The sequence below is a fragment of the Dasypus novemcinctus genome, chromosome 4 (genome assembly GCF_030445035.2).
Source record: "Dasypus novemcinctus isolate mDasNov1 chromosome 4, mDasNov1.1.hap2, whole genome shotgun sequence".
Classification (NCBI taxonomy): Eukaryota; Metazoa; Chordata; class Mammalia; order Cingulata; family Dasypodidae; genus Dasypus; species Dasypus novemcinctus.
Genome location: NC_080676.1, coordinates 91,747,613 through 91,767,182, shown reverse-complemented (window position 1 = coordinate 91,767,182; position 19,570 = coordinate 91,747,613).

The window sequence follows — 19,570 nt, the reverse complement described above, 5'->3', positions numbered from 1 at the left end:
CTTGTAGTAATGAATAAAGACATCCAAAGATTATATCTCTCAGAAACCTAAGAAATCATTTATTATTTCACCTACCTTGCCAAATGCTTTTAACAGATTTACCTCATTAGAGTAGGCACGGGACCCTCTGGAGTATAATGGTCTTGCTGAATAATGCATATATGAACAAACACAAGTTGTGTGTTATTTTCAAAACCAGTCTGTAAATAGCACCATGACACCCTTTTCTAAAATTATAAAAACAAAACAAAACAAAAACCCAAAACCATACAATCAAATCAGGCTAGGAATGAGAAATTCAGCATGCACATATATGAATAGCATGATTTGACCCCCTGTCACAAACACTTAAAGTGAAATTATGCCTAGACTATGATAAATATCCACTCACCAGAATCACTAGTCCTATTCAATGGGACAAATTAAATTTTTATAGGGTATCACATCTGAAGTTGAATGCTTCCAGTTTCTATGATATTGGTCTTTTCACCTTTTAAAATCTACTGGAATCTTTTTAAAAAATGTTATCTTTTAAAACACTTCAGGTCTAAGAATATTAGCTGGCAAGGGATCTTTGAATTCAAATAGATCATCTTTCACTTCATAGATGAAGGAAGCCAGTACCTGGAAGAAACATGACATTGAAAAGGCCATTCAGCAATACTTAGAAGAAATGGAAGTGAATCCTTTACAACTGACTTCCAGTCCATTATACCACAATAACTTAGCCAAGATAAATAGAATTACTGGTCAGGGCTCTATGGTTACCCATTCTTTGTTTATTCCTCTGTGTCATTCTGACACCCATTATTCACAGTGAATAAAATACCTCTAGCCCCAAACCCTGGGGGTTTAGATTGTTGTATAACATTCAATTCAACTGAAGCTTTACCTTATTTATTATAGCAGCAGCCCTGAAAAGAAACTCCTTTTAATAATAATAAATAATAAATAACCTGAAAGAGCTTATTCAGCTTGGGGTGTTAAAGAAAGTGAATAAATTGGTATCTATAAAAAGCCACTTCCTGTTGGGTTAACACAAAGAGTGAACTTTGCAGAAGTCTATAATTAAAAGCTAAATTCTCATTTTTCATTTGAGGGGACCAAGATACCTGCTTTTGAAAAGATGATTTTTTTAAAACAATGGCTAAAATTCTTATCCTGTTCATGCCAACTTCATTTTATTCCTTCTTGCATAAAACCATTGGCATCACATTCTCAAGTTACTAACTCAAATCTTGGAGCTTTGCCATACTGTGAACCAAAAGGGTAGAAAAGAAACTAACAATGGTCTAAATGTTAACATCTGAGTTCAAAGAAAAATGAACACAGTTTCTGGCCAAGGAAATGTATTTCTTTACTTAAGAAAACCCCAGTAGACAAAATCATTCATTTTAGAAAGGTAAAGGCAAATTCACATGTTATTTTTTTATTATCAATATCACAATAAGAAGAAGGTTACAAAAAAGAGGAGAAAGTTACAGACTTGAAGTGATAAAATCTGGATTTAAATTCTCTGTCTCTTGCTATCAGGGTGCCTTTAGGGAAGTCACTAAACCTCCCTGGGCCTCAGTCTCCTCCTATAAAAAGAAAACCATAATATGCACTTAGCCCACTCATATATGCATACATGCAGAGGTAGTATGATCATTAAAAATGATAATAAATTTGAAAATGCTAGAATATAATGTGATATGTAGTTGTTAAATATGTACATACCATTCATTGTATAAAGCATGTGAATGATACAAATACATCACAAGATATTGCATACGATATATTCTAAATATTTCTATCCTGTAATCTGAATATTTATATTCAACTTCATTGAGAGAATATCTCTCAGACTTTGGCCAAGTAGTAGAGGATATTTGGTTAGACAAACAGACTGTCCTTTCAACAATTGATATAGTTTCTTTGTAAAATATATATCCTTTTTTTAAAAAAGGCTATCCAGAAATTATCATTTGAATCATTTTCTTATTTGCTTTCTACCAATTTTAAAAATCTGTTCCTAAGGGGGAGAAAATTGGCTCGAGGACCTAATAAAAAGCACACAAATGGAAAACGTTTTTAGAAAGAGGCATACAATTTTTTTTTTGCCTGCTTCTCAGTATTCTGTGCCTGGTTTCAGGCAGGCGATGTGCTCTGTGAATGAGAGGAGTCATTGTGGCTGACCCCAGAATAGTCCTGTGGTAGTACTGAATCACCAGAAGCCAAGTAGAGGTACATGATGTCATCCTGGGACTAGATGTGCCTTATTTGGGTCTATGTACAGGCTTGTGATTTCATAACAAATAAAGGGGTGAGATGAGAACAGCTCATCCTGTTCATCTGACACTGATAGTTAAACAGTGTGAGGAGACAAAAGAATGGAAATGAATTATGAGTTCCCAGAAGTTGGTAGTCAGTCAGCAAAAGTTCCTAAAGGATCTATGAAAATGTCTTCAAAAAAACATTCACTGATTTTTTTCTCAAATTTTTCTTGTAATTATAGCTAATTTCTGAAAGCAATGTTTTGAAAAAGAAAGTCCAATTCCAAAGTAAAAGTTCTTTTAAAACTAAAATGTTAAAAGTAGCCCCCCCCCCCACTCCCCCACCCCCCAAATGCCTAGTACATCCAATTCTGGATCACACTTAGGTGCGCTTATTTGAACAAAACCTTCTTTCCCATAGTTTCCTTCTCAAAAAGTATGGAAGATCCTTGTTGGGGAGGTGGTTCAAAGTCATAAGTTTTTGGAGAAAAATCCTGAAATCCTACCTCACTAGTATTCTGAGCTAACTTTGACTGTCTCCACACACTTAGATAATTCTCAAACTTATTTTTTCCTTTAAGATTACCTGAGAGGGCCCAAACTCTGTAACCTAGAATCCTCTATATCCACCAACAGATCTGTAACATTCTGAACACATATCAGTGACAGCATTTCAACACAGCATGTAAACAATGGTTCCCAAATAGTCCTCCACAGGTCAGTATTGGCTGGTACTTTAGAATAATTTGGGGAAATTTAGAAAGTACAGAATCCCAATACCCATACCAGAGATTATGTTTTATTAGAACTGAGATAGAACTTTATCATCTATTTCCAAATAAAATTGGCTTAAAAATTGCTAATCTGTAGTGTTCTATATAGCATTGGTCCCTCAACTGGAAATAGATCTAAATGTCATAAATTTATTGATAGAAATACAAAGACATCAGCAATAACTTAAGTGAATGAATTACAGGCAGTGCATCAACTAAGAATAAAACTAGAGTTAGTCTAGTTATTTAACCTCTAGGATATTTTATTTCCTTATCTATTAAATGGCAATGCCATACTCCAAAATTCCAAAAATCTTAGGGAGGTCAAAAGAGAAAGATTTTTCATATGTTTGGCACCAAAATTCATTTGGAAGAAAACAGTTCATGAACTGCAATTTATGGTCTTTACTTATCCCACCTACCCATATTCCTATGTATGTTTTTGGTAGTAGAAATATAAATGCATTTCATGTTTTCTAAATTATTGGATATATATAATGGAACTGTGATAAGATTCACAGATGGGTTGTTCCTAACACTTGATAAGTTGATTGTAAAATTTACAAGGAAGCAAAGGGTCCAAAATAGCCAAAATGCTCTGGAAATAAACAGGCAGTATTGCAATCCCACATGTGGTGGATTGAATTATGAACCCCGTTTGGACATGTTTTTGATTTTGATGCACATCCTGGTGAGAGTGGAGCTATTGTAAAAAAGATAATATTTTAGTTAAGATATGGTCCTACTGAATCATATCGGGCATTTATCCAGATTACTTTAGTCCTTTATAGGCAAAGTGAAAGTCAGACAGAGTAGAAACCATAAGGAAGAGCCAGAAGGTGGAAGCCAATGGAACTGGAAAAAGAAAGAAGACACCATGTGCATTGCCATGTGATAGAAAGGTTAATGACCAAGGATCACAGGCAGTCAGCCCCTGAGTGCCACAGTTTTCAGGAACAAAGCATCATCTTGTTAACTCTTTAATGTTTTATTTCTCCAGCCTCAAAACAAATAAATCCCCACTGTTTAAAATAATCCTTTGTAGGATATTTGTTTTAGCTATTAGGAAAGTAAAACACTGTGCTACTTATGCACTATATGTCCTGGGAAAGTTACTTTAATGCCGACATCTCACTCTCATCTGTAAAATAAGAACAGTATAAGTTCTTACATTATAGGTTTGTTGTGAGCCTTAAATGAGTTAATATTTGAAATATTAAATGAGCTTTTCTATCAGGTTTAGAATAACATCTGACACAAAAAACAGGTTCTATGTGTTGATAAAAACAAATAAATAAGGAGGGAGGAATTGCCTTATAAGACAAATTTTAATTAACACAGTAAGATATTTATATAATGAGAGAAATAAATCAACCAAAGGAAAAATAATGGAGAGCTAAAAAAAATCACATGTATAGGTTAAGCTTTGATATATTACTGAGGTAACAGGACAGGTCACTGAAGAAAGGAAGAAATGTTCAATAAACGGAGCTAATATGGATTATTAATAAGGAAAATAATGAAATTAGGTTTCTATTTCACAAAATATACAAATTACACAACAACTAAGTTTAGATGCCTTAAGAACTTTGAAAAGCAAAAGCTGAAGTTTAACACATTTAAAAAATACAGGCATATTTCTTTTTGACATTTGGCATTTTTAGCTATATAGGTATATATCTTTGTTAAGAAGACTATCATAACAAAGACCTCAGAAACACAAAGTGTGAAAATACTTTTGGAGTGATGTCATCAAATGGAGATGCAATACAGTTCCTGAAAAAATTCTTCCCCAAGATGTAATGAATAAAAGGACAAATCACACTTGTTTAGAACTCTGGAGGATAGTAGAGAATGGAGAACAACTTTGCTCATGATGACCTAAAGAAAGAGGACTATATCAGGTAGGAAACTTCCACCCTGGATCTACGGTCCACTTCCTCTCCCTCACTTGCTCCTGAGCAGTTTGGGAGGTGCTCAGAGACAGTGGACTGGATTACTTCCACCTCCCACTAGGAACAGAGACTATAGGGTCTGAAGCAGTGAGGTAGAAATCCACACAAATCCAGACACAGGTGCCCAAGTCCACAGATACCCAGATCAGAACAAAAGACACTGAGGAGTGAAGCATGCAAAAAGATCCCTATGAGGAAAGAAAAACTAAAGAAAGAGACCACAGTAAACCTGCAGCTGTAAAGTACTTTGCTCACTGAAGACAATTTTTGTAAACCGGGCCACCTAAACACAAAACGGGCATTTCTGGAGTGACACACATTTCTGGATTGACCCCCCATCTGGCTTTCCAGGGTGGGATACCCTAAGGGGGAAGAACAATAAAAGGAAGTATATTAAATTGAAATACTCTAACACAGGAGGGTCCCAGAACTGAAAAGAAAGGAAAATGGGCACGGAGTGAGGAAGATAGTTTAAACAAATCATAGATATTGGGGAGAAAATTCTCAATGAACACAAACAGAACGGATGAAAATTCCAAGAGAAGGAACAGAGAAAAGAAGTTTACTCGTGGTGGTGAAACAATTACACAAAAATTGCAATCTTAAAAAGTGTACTATTTGAACCTATAATTAGTACTAGGGTTAGTAGTTGAACATCCAAAAGAGACTTAAATCTATGAGCTGTCCATTTGCCAGCTGGGTCCTGAATCTCAACGCAGTTGCAACACCTACTCTCCAGTTCATTGGTCTCACACAGGACGACAACAAGGAGGTGATGATGGACAACCACCATACCAAAGAACTGAGAGAGTCTACAACTGCAAGCAATCAAGTCCATCCATCAGCCCCATGGGATTGTAGTCCCCTGTCAATTAGAGGTAAAGTGGACATCACCATCCCAGAATCCTCAGGATTGGGGAATGAACTATAGACTAAAGTAGACTTACTGTTTTTCTACTACAGACTTAAAGTGAATCTGGCAATGGAAGAAATTGTATCACTGATGTGGAGGCTCTGGACACTGGAGGTTCTGAAGGCAGGGAAAAGGAAAAACAGGTGTAATACAGGCACAATTTTGGGACTTGAGATTTGTCCTGAAAGACATTGAAATGACAGATGCAGGCCATTATATACTGGATGGGAGAATGTATAAGCTACCATGTAAACTTTAATCCAGGCTTTGTGGCAAAAAATGTGTTCATCGATTGCAATGACTGTACCTCACTAATAAAGGATGTTGTTGGTGTGGGAAAATGTGGGAGGTGTGGGGAGCAGGGCATATGGGAATCACCTATATTTTTTATGTAACATTTATATAATCTAAGTATCTTTAAAAAAATAAAAATAAAAATAAAATTGTACCACATATCTAAGAATCAGATAAAGAAGTACTGAGAAAATTGGATCAGTTAAACATCAGCTATTCTAAAGGCTAGAATAATTTGGACCAAGTGTCAAAGAACAGACTTAACACAAAGTTAATTAATGATAAAACCTTAGATAAAAAGGAGAAACTGACCTTTAGAGTTAACTCATCAAAATAATCAGATGCCTAGATTTTACAAAAAAAAAAAAAAAAAAAAATTCAAGCTGTACTAAGAAACAGGAAGATATGGCACAGTCAAAGGAACAAACTTAAACTTCAGAGGAGACACAGAAATTGGATCACTTAATCAAAGATGTACACTTAAATCCCCTAAATCAATTCAAGGAGATGAAGGAAAATATGCATAAAGATATAAAATATATTAAGAAGACAAAGAATGAGCATAAAGAAGAATTTGAAACTATAACAAGAAACATAGAAATTATAGAGATGAAGGCAATATAGTAGAGATTAAAAATACACTAGAGACATACAACAGCAGATTTGAACAGGCAGAAGAAAGAATCAGTAAATTAGAAAACAGCACAATCAAAATAAAAGTCAGAAGAATAGATGAAGAAAAAAATAGAAAAAATATAAGCAGTGTCTAAGGGACTTGAGTGACAGCACACTGCACAGAAATATATGAATCATGAATGTCCCAGAAGGAGAGGAAAAGAGAAAAGGGGCAGAAATAAAATTTGAGGAAACAGTGGCCAAAAATTTGCCAACTCTTATGAAAGACATAATTATACAAGTCCAATAAGTAAAATGTACTCCAAACAGAATAAATCCCAATAGACCTACACCGTGGCACATACTAATTGAAATGTCAAATGCTAAAGATGAAGAGTGAACTCTGAAAGCATTGAGAAAAAGTGATTCATCACATACAAGGAATCCTCAATAAGACTAATGTATTAGTCAGTGTTCTCTAGGGAAATAGACTCAACAAGAGATATCTGTCAATAGTAAGAGATTTTATCAGAGTCACATGACCATGGGGATGCACAAGTCCAGGTTCCACAGGCAGGTTGCAAACAGGCGTTCCAGTGAAAATCCAATGAAGGCTCTTGATGAGTTCTGGGAAACATTGACTGTCCAAAGATGATCGGGTAAATTCTCACTCAATGCTGGAATCACTTCCCCTTTAAAGGGGTTCAACTGATTGGATACAGCATCACTCATTGCTGATGGCAATCTCCCTGATTGATGCAATTGTAATCAGTTATCTATGATTTCCCAAAGCAGTAAAGTCAATATTGACTAAAGTCCATAAACGCCCTTTATTAGTTAGCCTAGTGCTTGCTTGACCATACTATTGGGCACAATTACCTGGTCAAATTGACACATTAGCCTAACCATCACCACTAAGTTCTGATTTTTCATCAGAAACCATGGAGGCAGGAAGGCAGTGGTATGATATATTCAAGATATTGAAAGGGAATAAATTCCAGCCAAAAGTTCCTTATCTAGTAAAACTGTCTTGTAATAATAAGGAGGAGTTTAAAATATTCACAGATAAACAGGAACTGAGAGAGTTTGTCAACAAGAGATCTGCCCCACAATAATTATTAAGGGAATTCTGAAGTTTGCAAGGAAAATAGGGAGAGTGTGGCTTGGAATAGAGTGAAGAAATTAAGACTATCAGAAAGGTAACTAAAAGGGTAAATGCAAGCACTATAGCACAGTATTCTCAACATACAATTCTACTCTTTAATTCCTGTAAGAGTCAGAATACAATTAAACAAGAAAAAGGCATATTTCTTGATAACGGACATGCAAAATACAAATTTGTAAAATGGGACAAAAACAACAAACAGAGGGGTAACAGACCAATATTGGAACAGAGAATGTTATTGGTTATTGAAGCTAAGTTGGTATCTTTTCAAATTAGTAGGTTATAGATGTAGGCTGTGTAACATAAACATCAAGATAACCACAAAGAATGTATGTAAAAAATATACAGAAACAAAAATGAAGAAAGGATGAGTCAGAACATCACAAAAGATCAACTACACAGAAAGGAAGCTTGCAATAAAGGAAAACAAAGTAAAAAAGATATGACATATAATAACCAAAGGACAAAATGGCTGAAGTAAGTACTGCCCTTATAAGAATAACTCTAAAATTAATGGGTTGAATTCCTGAATCAAAAGACACAAACTGGCAGAATGGATAAAAAACCATGAACCAGGTAAATGTTATTTATAAGATACTCACCTTAGACACAGTGGCACAAATAGGTTGAAAGTTAAAGTTTGGAAAAAGATATTCCATGAAAATAGTAACCAAAAAAGGGCTAGATAGCTATCCTAATACTGGACAAAATAGAGATTAACCAAAATCTGTTATTAGAGAAGAATAAGGACACAAAATATGAATAAAGGGGACAATCCACCAAGAAGAAATAACAATTATTATAATATATTATAATAAATAATAATATTTATTAATATAAATATTAATGTACTTAACTATGGTTCTTCAAAATCCATGAGACAAACACTGGAAAAATTGAAAAGAGAAATAGGCACCTCTACAATAATATTTGGAGATTTGAATACACTACTATCATCAATAAAGAACTTGAAAAATATAATAAAAAACTAGACCTAACAGGCATATACAGAGCATTGCACCCCTAACAGCAGGATGTACATTTTTTCCAAATACCCATGGATCATTCTTCAGGATAGAGCATATGATAGGTGAAAAATAAGTCTCAATAAATTAAAAAACATTTACACTATACAAAGCATCTTCCCTGGCCATAATGGAATGAGGCTGGAAATCAATAATAGGCAACAAATTTGAAAACCCACAAATCTATTGGAGGTAACTAACATACTCTTAAACAATCAGTGGGTCAAAGAAGAAATTTCAAGAGAAACCAGTAAATATCTTGAGAAAAATGGAAATGAGAGCACAACATATCAAAACTTATGAGGTAAAGTGAAGACAATGCAGAGAGAGAAATTTATAGCCCTCCATGCTTACATTTAAGAAGAAGAAAGAACTAAAATAAAGACCTAATTCACACAAGGAGGAACTAGGAAAAGAATAGCAAACTAACCCCAAAGCAAGTAGGAGGAAAGAAATAGAAAAATTACAGCAGAAATAAATGAAATTGAGAATAAAAACAATAGAAAGAATGAACAAAACCAAAAGTTGCTTCTTTGAAAAGATCTGTAAAACTGGCAAACCTTTAGCTAGATTGACAAAGAAAAAAGGAGAGAAGATGCAAATAAATAAAATAAAAAAATAAAGGGGGGGGGCATTACTACAACCTCACACACACACACACACACACACACAAAAGATCACCAGAGGATCCTATTAACAATTGTATGCTGGGGCTTTTAATGTTGGAGTTTTGATTTTGGAGTTTGATGCTGAAGGCTTAAACTGGAGCCCTGGGAAGTCAGCACGCAGAGGAAAGAGAAGCCAGCACCAGGAAGGAAGGAACCTTGAAGCCAGAGTAAAGCAAGCCCTAAGAAAGTAGGAACCCAGGAAGCCTGAACCCTCGCAGACATCAGCAGCCATCTTGCTCCAAATAGATTTTGGCACCATTCAGGAAGATTACCTGAGAAAGCTGCTGACAACTATGGGGGATCGGTTTACCAATGAGGAGGTCGTCGAGCTGTACAGAGAAGCACCTTTTGACAAAAAAGGGAACTTCAACTACATTGAGTTCACACGCATCCTTAAATATGGAGCAAAGGACAAGGAAGACTGAAAGAACTTTAGCTAAAACCTTTCAGTTACCTCATCTTACTCTATTTTATTTCCAAGACACTTTCCCCCAACTTCATAGAAACTTTTGCATGCATTTAGCTTCACAGCTTTGTCTTTTTTCTTTTGGTGTATTTATTCCAGACCTTTCTGCCACTTTAGCACATGTATAATCAGACTGGAAACAGGGATGAGGTTGTAAATTGTGTTGAAAAAAAGACTGTGAATAAAAGTCAACAAATGTGAAAGCCCAGGAAAATATATCCATATTTCTGGGTTTGCTGGATTTTTACATTTTTATATAATAAAAATGCTATTTTGAAATAAACTAACAAAATAAACAATCGCGTGCTAACAAATTAGGCAAATTATATGAAACAGACAAATTCCTAGAAACACATGAACAACTTATACTGATTCTAGAAGGAATAGAAAACTTCAATAGACCTATTATAGGTAAAGTTTGAATCATTCAGCAAAAACCTCCTAACAATGAACAACTCAGTACCAGATGGCCTCACAGGTGAATGCTACCAATCATTCCAAGAGGAAATAATACCAATTCTGTTAAAATTCTTCCAAAAAATTCAAGAACAGGAAACACTACATAACTCATTCTAAGTCCAACATTCTAAGGCCAGAAAAAGACACTACAGGAAAAGAAAATTAAAGAGTGGTTTCTTTTATGAATATACATGCAAAAATTCTCAACAAAATATTTGCAATTCAAATTCAAGAGAAAATTAAAAGACTCTGATGGAAGAGTTTATTGATGGGGGAGGGGAGGGGTGGGCAGGATGGGGGGTATATGGAAACCTTATATTTTTTGAATGTAACATTTAAAAGAAAATTTTTAAAAAAGCAGTTATGTGAAGAGTAGATAGGTGGAAAGTGTAAGCTATTCTAAGAAATGTGTAGAATTTATAAATTAGAAGATCTTTATACTGATGTTACAAGTTCTTCTATTACTACAAAAATAATAATTCTACGTTGGTCCATGGTCGCATTCCCCCCTTATGTTTGCTCATCCCTGAGTACTGAGGATTTGGGAATGGTGATGCCCACTCTGCTTCAGATTGAGAGGGGCTTAGATCTTATGGGGCAAATGGAAGGAACTTGCAATATTGATATAAAGATAGTGGTTATCAGAGGTTCAGTGGGGAGCGGAGAGGGAAAAAAGGTGGAACACAGGGCATTTTTAGGGCATTGAAATTTTTCTGCATGATATCGCAAAGATGGATACAGGCCATTAAACATTTTCTCAAAACCTATGGAATTGTATGGCACAAAGTATAAACCATAATGTAAACTATAGATCAAGGTTAGGAGCAATGTTTCAATATTTGTTAATCAATTGTAACAAATGTACCACACTACTGTAAGATGTTATTAATAGAGGAAGATGTGGGAGTTGGAGGGGGTGGGTATATTGGAATTCCCTATATTTTTATGTAACTTTTCTGTAATCTAAAATATCTTTAAAAATAAAGTTAAAAAATAAAAACTGTATATAAATTTAAAAAATAAAAAATAAAAGACTCATATACCATGATCAAGTGGGTTTTATCCCAGATATGCATAGTGGTTCAACACAAGAAAATCAATTGATGTAATATAGCACATTAACAAATTGAAGGGGAAAGATCACATGATCACCTCTATTGATGCAGAAAAGGCATTTGACAAAACCCAGCATCCATTCTGGATAAGAAAAGCATTTTTGTAAATGTTTGGAAATGGATGAGGGTGTTGGTAGCAAGTAATTGTGGGTGTAATAGATGGCTAAATGTGGTTAAAAGGGAAAACCTTAGGTCAAATATGTTATTGAAATAAAAAGTTAAAAGTAAAACAGGACTGTATAACACAGTGAACCCTATTGTAGATGATGGACTATAGTAAATATTACAAGTACAAGAACGTTTTTTCATGAACTATAACAAATGTAAAATCTAGTAGAAGGCATTCATAATAGGGTGGTAAATAGAAAAAAGTACACCTCATCTTAACTATGGAAGATAATGTATAGTACTATTTTAATAATTTTCGTCAATTATAACAAAGATAACTACAGTTAAAAAACTGAAAAATACTTTTGAATAATTAGATGATACAAAAATTAAGAACATTTGTTTCTTATATACCTTAAAGAAGGTGAAGAAAATGTGATAAGTTATTTGAAATTCTTATAGTTAGCAAACAACCATAATCAAATTTATATAAAGAGCTCTTACAACTTAAAAAGATTTAGAATACAGCAATAGAAAAATGGGAGAAAAGGGAGAATACACATATTACAAAGAAGAAAATGTAAACAATTGGTAAGCATGTGAAAAATTCCCCAACTTCATTAGTAATTGGAAGAGTACTACAGAAGAGTAACATGAGATGCTATTCTCCACTATCCATCCAACAAAATTTAACAAATCTGATGCAACAAAATTTTGATAAGGTCTGGTCTCTACACATTGTTCGCAAAGTATTAAAAATACATCCACTTTGGGAAGTGGACTTGGCCCATGGATAGGGTGTCCGCCTACAACATGAGAGTCCAGGGTTCAAACCCAGGACCTCCTTGACCTGTGTGGAGCTGGCCCAAGTGCAGTGCTGATGCGCGCAAGGAGTGCTGTGCCATGCAGGATGGTCCCCCACGTAGGGGAGCTCCACACGCAAGGAGTGCGCCCCATAAGGAGAGCCACCCAGCGCAAAAGAAAATCCAGCCTGCCCAGGAGTGGTGCCGCACACACGGAGAGCTGACACAGCAAGATGACGCAACAAAAAGAGACAGATTCCCAGTGCTGCTGACAAGAATAGAAGTGAACACAGAAGAACACGCAGGGAATGGACATAGAGAGCAGACAATTGGGGCGGGGGGGGAGGAAGGGAGAGAAATAAATACCGATAAATCTTTTTAAAAAAATACATCCACTTTGGACAACAATTTGGCAGTGTCTTATAAAGTTGAATGTTCCTAAGTATATACCATTCTAGATATATACCCAAAAGAAACCAAGGGCACAGGGTATCAGATAGTTTTGACTGACATCTAGCACAAATATTTCAGCAAATGTAAAGGTCTTTCAACTTGTAGTACCAGGTAAAAAAATCTAATGCCATGAATCCTGAATTACAGAAGCAGTTCATTTACTTTAATGTAGTTCAGGCTTTTCTCATTAAGGCAGGTCACTTATTATGGAAACACTTTCAAGTGAGAATAAAGAATTCTGCACTCATTTCTGCACTCAAAGATATTAGCAAATTGATACTGATCAAGTGTGTCTTTACTTTACATTCTGGGTAAAGAGAATATTTTACCTTAATTCTTAAGAAAAGGACTAGGAGCCACAGTGTAGTTTCATTCTTTTAGATTCAAAGAATATATGCAAAATAAAATTGAACAATCTCCTATTTATTATCTCTAGGGAAACAGAACCAACAGGAATTATCTGTAAATAGCATGAGATTTTATAAAGTTGTCTCATGCGACCGTGGGGATTCACACGTCCAAATGCCATAGCGCAGGCTACAAACCAGGAACATGTTGGCCAAACAGTCACAATTATCATTGTCCGACTTAATGATTTTCTCTGATCTCTACCTAAGTTTTCCAGAACAAATCCTGATCAGTCTACCTATTGAGAGGTTAAAGGGTGAAAGTATAACTATCATTCTAAAGAAAGACTTTGAATTCTCTAACCATTTTATTTCTTACAAATGGTTTCCTTGACCTATCACATTGCTTTTTATCTTTATTTTGCCTGGCAAAACTAATAAAAATACTTAATTTTTGGTTATCTTTCCTCTACCACAACAAAAAATAAAATTCTCTGTATCTGGTTTAAACTAGAAATTCTAGAGTTTGATACTCATGATTGAAGCTATTATAAGTATACTTACCTTCATGTTGAAGAAAAGTATCCACACACTGTGCTTAGAGGTCATCCCCTGGAGTCAGACTGTCTCCATTCAAAATTTAGCTCTGATACTTAGAAGCTGTGCAACTCTGGGCAATTTACTCTACCTATCTAAGTAAAAGCTCTCATATATAAAATGGCCATAATAACAGTATCCATCCTAATTAATATTTATGAGGATTCAATGAAATAATGTCCTCAATATTTTCAGCTTTGTCATGTTACAGAGTAAGTGTTAAAATAAAAATTAGCTATCAATACTTTTAATAAACAGGCAGTTGGCTTTTGTAATAAGACTAGGATAGATGTAGTTTATAAATTGGTGACATAATAAAATATTCCTGCCTTTCTAGTTAGCATGCATGCAGCATAGAAAAATATTAGCTGTAATACTTTTTTTACGTTATCAGTCTTGTAAATGGATACTGGAAGTTTGTCATGGCAAAAAGATGAAGCATTGTTCTATACATTTCAACAAAGAATGCTATAAAAAGCTATACACTTATTTCCTCTCATAGCCTTCTCTCTCCTTAAATATTCTAGCAGTTGGGCATCAGCTCAATGTTTCAACTAAAGTAAAATAGTTATTTTTAATGTTTTCATAGTGTTTTCTGTATATCTCCATCATTGAAATTTTTGCCCTTTAATTATTTTGTATGGTCTCTTTCTGTAAAACTGGAAGGAAGAGATAAGGAAAGCAAGGAGGGAGGGAAGGTGGTAGGGAGGGAGGAAAGAATGGAGTATGTGAGAATGGTGAGAACAGATACAAGGACAACTCACATTTTGAAAAAATATTTGCAGGTGTTCCTAACTCTCCTTCCACCCAAAATATAATATTCTCTTAAACATAGATGTATGGGGCTTCTTGCAATTTTATGATACATGTAAATATTCTGAAAAATAATTATAGGCATTATGCATGACTTTTGAAAACACTAAGTGCTCTAATTCTTTTTAGATATTGTCAATTGTTGCCTAGTGTAATACTAACAATACCTGTATCTCACTCTAAAGGATGTTATTTGTTGAGATATATTACCATAGTAAAGATTCATAATTTCAAATATGCTGTTAAGTGATTTAAAAACCAAGTTGACAATAACCAAAATATTCATTTATAAATAGAAATGTTATCCGAAGCAAATATTCGAAAGAAACCTAGAAAGTACAATAGACTGTTGAAAGAGGAAAGATAACAAACATTCATGCTTTGGCTTAGGTGACTCAACTAACTTTATTTCATGACATGTCTCCTAAAATTTCTGGATCTGTTTTCCTAAAGGCTGAATTTCTTAAAGAAACCATTAATTGTTCTGTTTAAAAATACTGCTTTTGGGGTGTTAAGCATAGGGGCATGTGGCAGTTTGAAAATACTTTATGAATCCCAAAAAAGAGAAAATTATGTTTGTAGACTTGTCCACTCCTGTGGGTGTGAGACCTGTTTTCAATTGGACTACCTCAGTGGGATGTGACTCAGGTTGAATCTCTGCTTCTGGGTATGATAAAAAAGGGAGACATGCTGGAAAAGAGAGCTCTGCCGTTTTTGATCCTGCCATATGATAGAACTCTCAAGCAGCTAAGGCCACAGGGAGAGATGAGCCATTTGTGTGATACTTGCTTTTGAAATTGGGAAGAAAGCAGAGCAGCCGATCCTGAGAGAAGAGGCCTACAAAGAGAAAAGCCCTATGCCTGGTTGCCCTCAGCTGAGCTCTGGGAGACAGGACAGCCTGGAGAGGAAGGCAGAAATGAGGCAGAGATCCACAGCCAACTTGCTTCAACACATGGCACCTGACTTGGGTAAGAACACACCTCTTATGATGCCGTGAGATGGACTTCTCACAGCCTTGTAACTGTAAGCTTTTACCCCAAATAAATACCCTTTATAAAGCCAACACATTTCTGGTACTTTGCATAGGCAGCCCTTTGGCAAACTAATACTGGACAGTTGAATAGTAATGTATGGTTTCCACCCAAAGGAAGCCGCTGAAATAAAAATAAAGGGTTACTGAAACCCGATTTTAACAATGCAAAAAATAAAACAAAGCTGAACAAAATAGTCAGAAGGAATATAAGAAAGTTTTAGTTCAATTTACCTCATTTAAACAATGGGTAAAGTGAGATGCAAACAGGTTCATGACATTGATCGCTTGGTTAATGTGGTATCTGCCAGATTTCTCTATTCTAAACTTATTATCTTTATGTTTGTAGCAAACAAGTAATTTGGGAAGATACTTTGAGACTACACAAATATCTTGTTTCTTCTCAGACTTTATGCCATTAATTTTACCATCCATCAGTGGGTCTTGCCTGCCACTATTATTATTATGAATCATGGTTAGTGAGACATAGTGACACCATGAACACTTGATGTGATGCTACAAGCAGTACTCAACATAATCTGTGGTGGGTTTTTTTTGCCAAAAAAGTGATATATTTATTTTATTCATGAGAAATCATCAGAATGCCTAAATTGGACAACATTGTGCAAAATAACTGATGACTATGCCTCTGAAGTGTAAAGGGCATGGACAGGAGAGATGAAAGGTCCATCACACATGGGAGTAAATCAAAGTAAATAACAACTAGATGCAACGCAGGATCCTGAGTAGAATCCTTGAACAGGAAAAAAAAGTGGTAAAATTTAAAAAGTTCTGCTGTGAGGTTAATAGTATTATACCAATGTTAATTTTCTCATTTTGATGATTACATTATGATTATATAGGATTTAACATTAGGGAAAGTTGTGTGAGGGGTATACAGGAACAGTGTACTTTTTTTTTTTTAACAATTCTGTATATCTAAAATAAGTTTAAAATAAAAAGTTGTATGTATGTATATATATATATATATATATATATAGACACATATGTAAATTTGCCCAGATTTGCAAGTTGATTAGCAGAAGAGATTTTATTGTAACCATGGTCCCTATTTTTGTTTTATCTAGAGCACACTATACTTTAATTAAAATATTTATTCTCTAGTTAATAAAGAGGATTTCTAGTATTTCATTTTGTAGTATCTTGAAATTTTAGCAACTTGCTTAAATAAATGCTGTAATCTTAATACTTTAAATAAAATAAACAGGTCTTAAACAGGAAAGAATACCAACACAAGTAAATATATTCATTTAATTATTTTTCTGAATTAGAACCTAACATATCTAATTAACAAAACACTGATGTACAAAATTAAAATTGAATCCTTTCACTAAAAATGAGCCATTTGAACATACCCTGTTAAAGGAAAAGTTACATTTGCTGGTCAAATGTAATTTTTTCAAAAAGTCCCATTCATTCCATTATGATCTAGCAATCCTAACTTGCAACAAGTAGAGGGGAGAAATTGTGGGAAAATGGCTAGTTCCATTAAATCTATATATAAATCCATGGATTAAGATGAAAGTACATATGGAAACAGAGGCTTTCTGAAAGAAAAGTCTACATGAGACATAGCCTGAGGCTTAGAAACATCTACATTGAGGCTCTAATGACATCTAGGAAATAAAAGATCCTTCTTAAGTAAGAGATGTTTATAACAGCAAGAATTTCTTGGGAAAAAAGACTTTTAGAGCCTGAATTTGTGCTCAAGTCAGTCCACAAATCATTCAAGCAATAAATATTTTTAAACCTATTATGAACCAGGCATTCTTTTTTTGACTCAATATTGGCACTTACTGACCTCTGCAACCAACCTTGGGCATTTAAGTTCTTAGTGCAGTCCCAATGCCTCAAAATGGGATAATCTCTTTTAAAATTTATTATTATTATTTTTATTACATTACAGAAATCTTGAGTTATAAATGCTTAGTATGTAGATACATTTTAAGCTCTTGTCAGGAGGGCATAAATATTTCTTAGTCATTGCTATGAGTAAAAAAGTCTGATGGTTTCTTGCAAAAAGCAAAGAAATGTGATATAAGCAATACTTTTGAGCTTTGAGAAATAAAGTCTTTACCAGGTAAGAGAGACAACTGAAAGTACTCTTCAGGATAGCAATTGGGAAGGAACAAGCCTGTTCTTCCCTCTTACCAAATAATAAAATGGCAATAAATGGGAAGTGAGGATATGGACTCTTTGCTCAGAATTTTTGTCCTTTTGTCTGAAAGATCCTTTATAAGTAAAATGACTGAGATAAAAGTTCTAGTAAGCACTCTGAATGTCTTCACACTATGATAGTACTTGTGAGTTTATAGGCAACACCCGTGTGTGCTTTTGTCCCTTAATAACACTATCAAAAAAGTAAGCGACAAATTGCAAAAGCATAAGAATGGTCCTAGAGGACATTAAAAAAACATTGTCCTTGATAGAAGATATTTTTTTGCAAAGAGGCTAATTTCACTCAGGATCTTTTAGGTTGTCATGCTTTTCTATTATATCTAAGGAGGAATTTTATCATATTAGAGTGCTGTGGAAACAAAATATGGAAATCTCTGCCAATATCTTTAGATCAAATTAACTTTCTGCTCTGACAACAGTGTTCAAATCACAGCATGAGTATATCCGTGTTTTCTAAAAGTGAATACATCCCCCAATCTAAAGAATATATATCTTTCTGTATTTTGATTCAACAGATGAGCAGTTAGTGATTCTTGGTAGAGAAGCTTACCCTGATAAGTATTTAAACAGAAAACCCTGAATTCTTTGTGTTAAAATGCTAGCCAAGTTCACCAGTAGTTTATTGTTCTCTACTATTGCTGTAGTTCTATCCTTTCCTACATTGTCACAGGAGATTTGGCATCAAACAAAATCTTTTAGCAAAAATCCTTTTGTGTTCTAATTTGAATGTTAACATACACAAACTTGGGGAGGAAATGACTGTTGTGAACAAGTTACTATTCCGTAGAAGCAAACAATTACTCAGTGAGAACTATGATTAGCTCAGGATGCTTTGGTACAGTATCTCCTGTGTCTCCAGTGCTGACCTGATTTCTGCATCAAAGTTGAAATCCAAGCAGATCTATAATGAATTGATTTAAAAAGTCACATATTAGAGGATGAACAACAACCGTACCATGGAACCAAGAGAGTCTACAACTGCAAGCAAGAGAGTCCCATCCATCAGCTGTAAGGCCCCATCTCAATTAGAAGTGGAGTGATCATCACCATTCCAGAATCCTCAGGGTTGGGGCATAAAATATGGACTAGAGTGACTTACTGGTATTCCACTATAGAATTATTGTGATTGTAGCAATGGAAGAAATTATATCATTGATGTGAAGACAGTGGTCACTGGAAGTTGTGAAGGCAGGGAGAGGGAAAAAGAGGTGTAATAGACTTGGAATTGTCCTGAATGATATTACAATGACAGATACAGGGCATTTTATATTTTGCCATAACCTATAGAATGGAGTGGGAGAGAGTGTAAACTACCATGCTTAGTGGCAATGCTCTAATATGTTCAGCAATTGCAATGAATGTCCCACACTAATGAAAGCAGCTGTTAATGCCGGGAAGGGTAGGAGGTGTGGGGAATGCGGCATATGGGAATCCTTTATATTTTTGGGGTAACATTTTGTGTAATCTAAGTATCTTTTTAAAAAATAAAGAAGTATATATTTTTTAAAAGTCACACA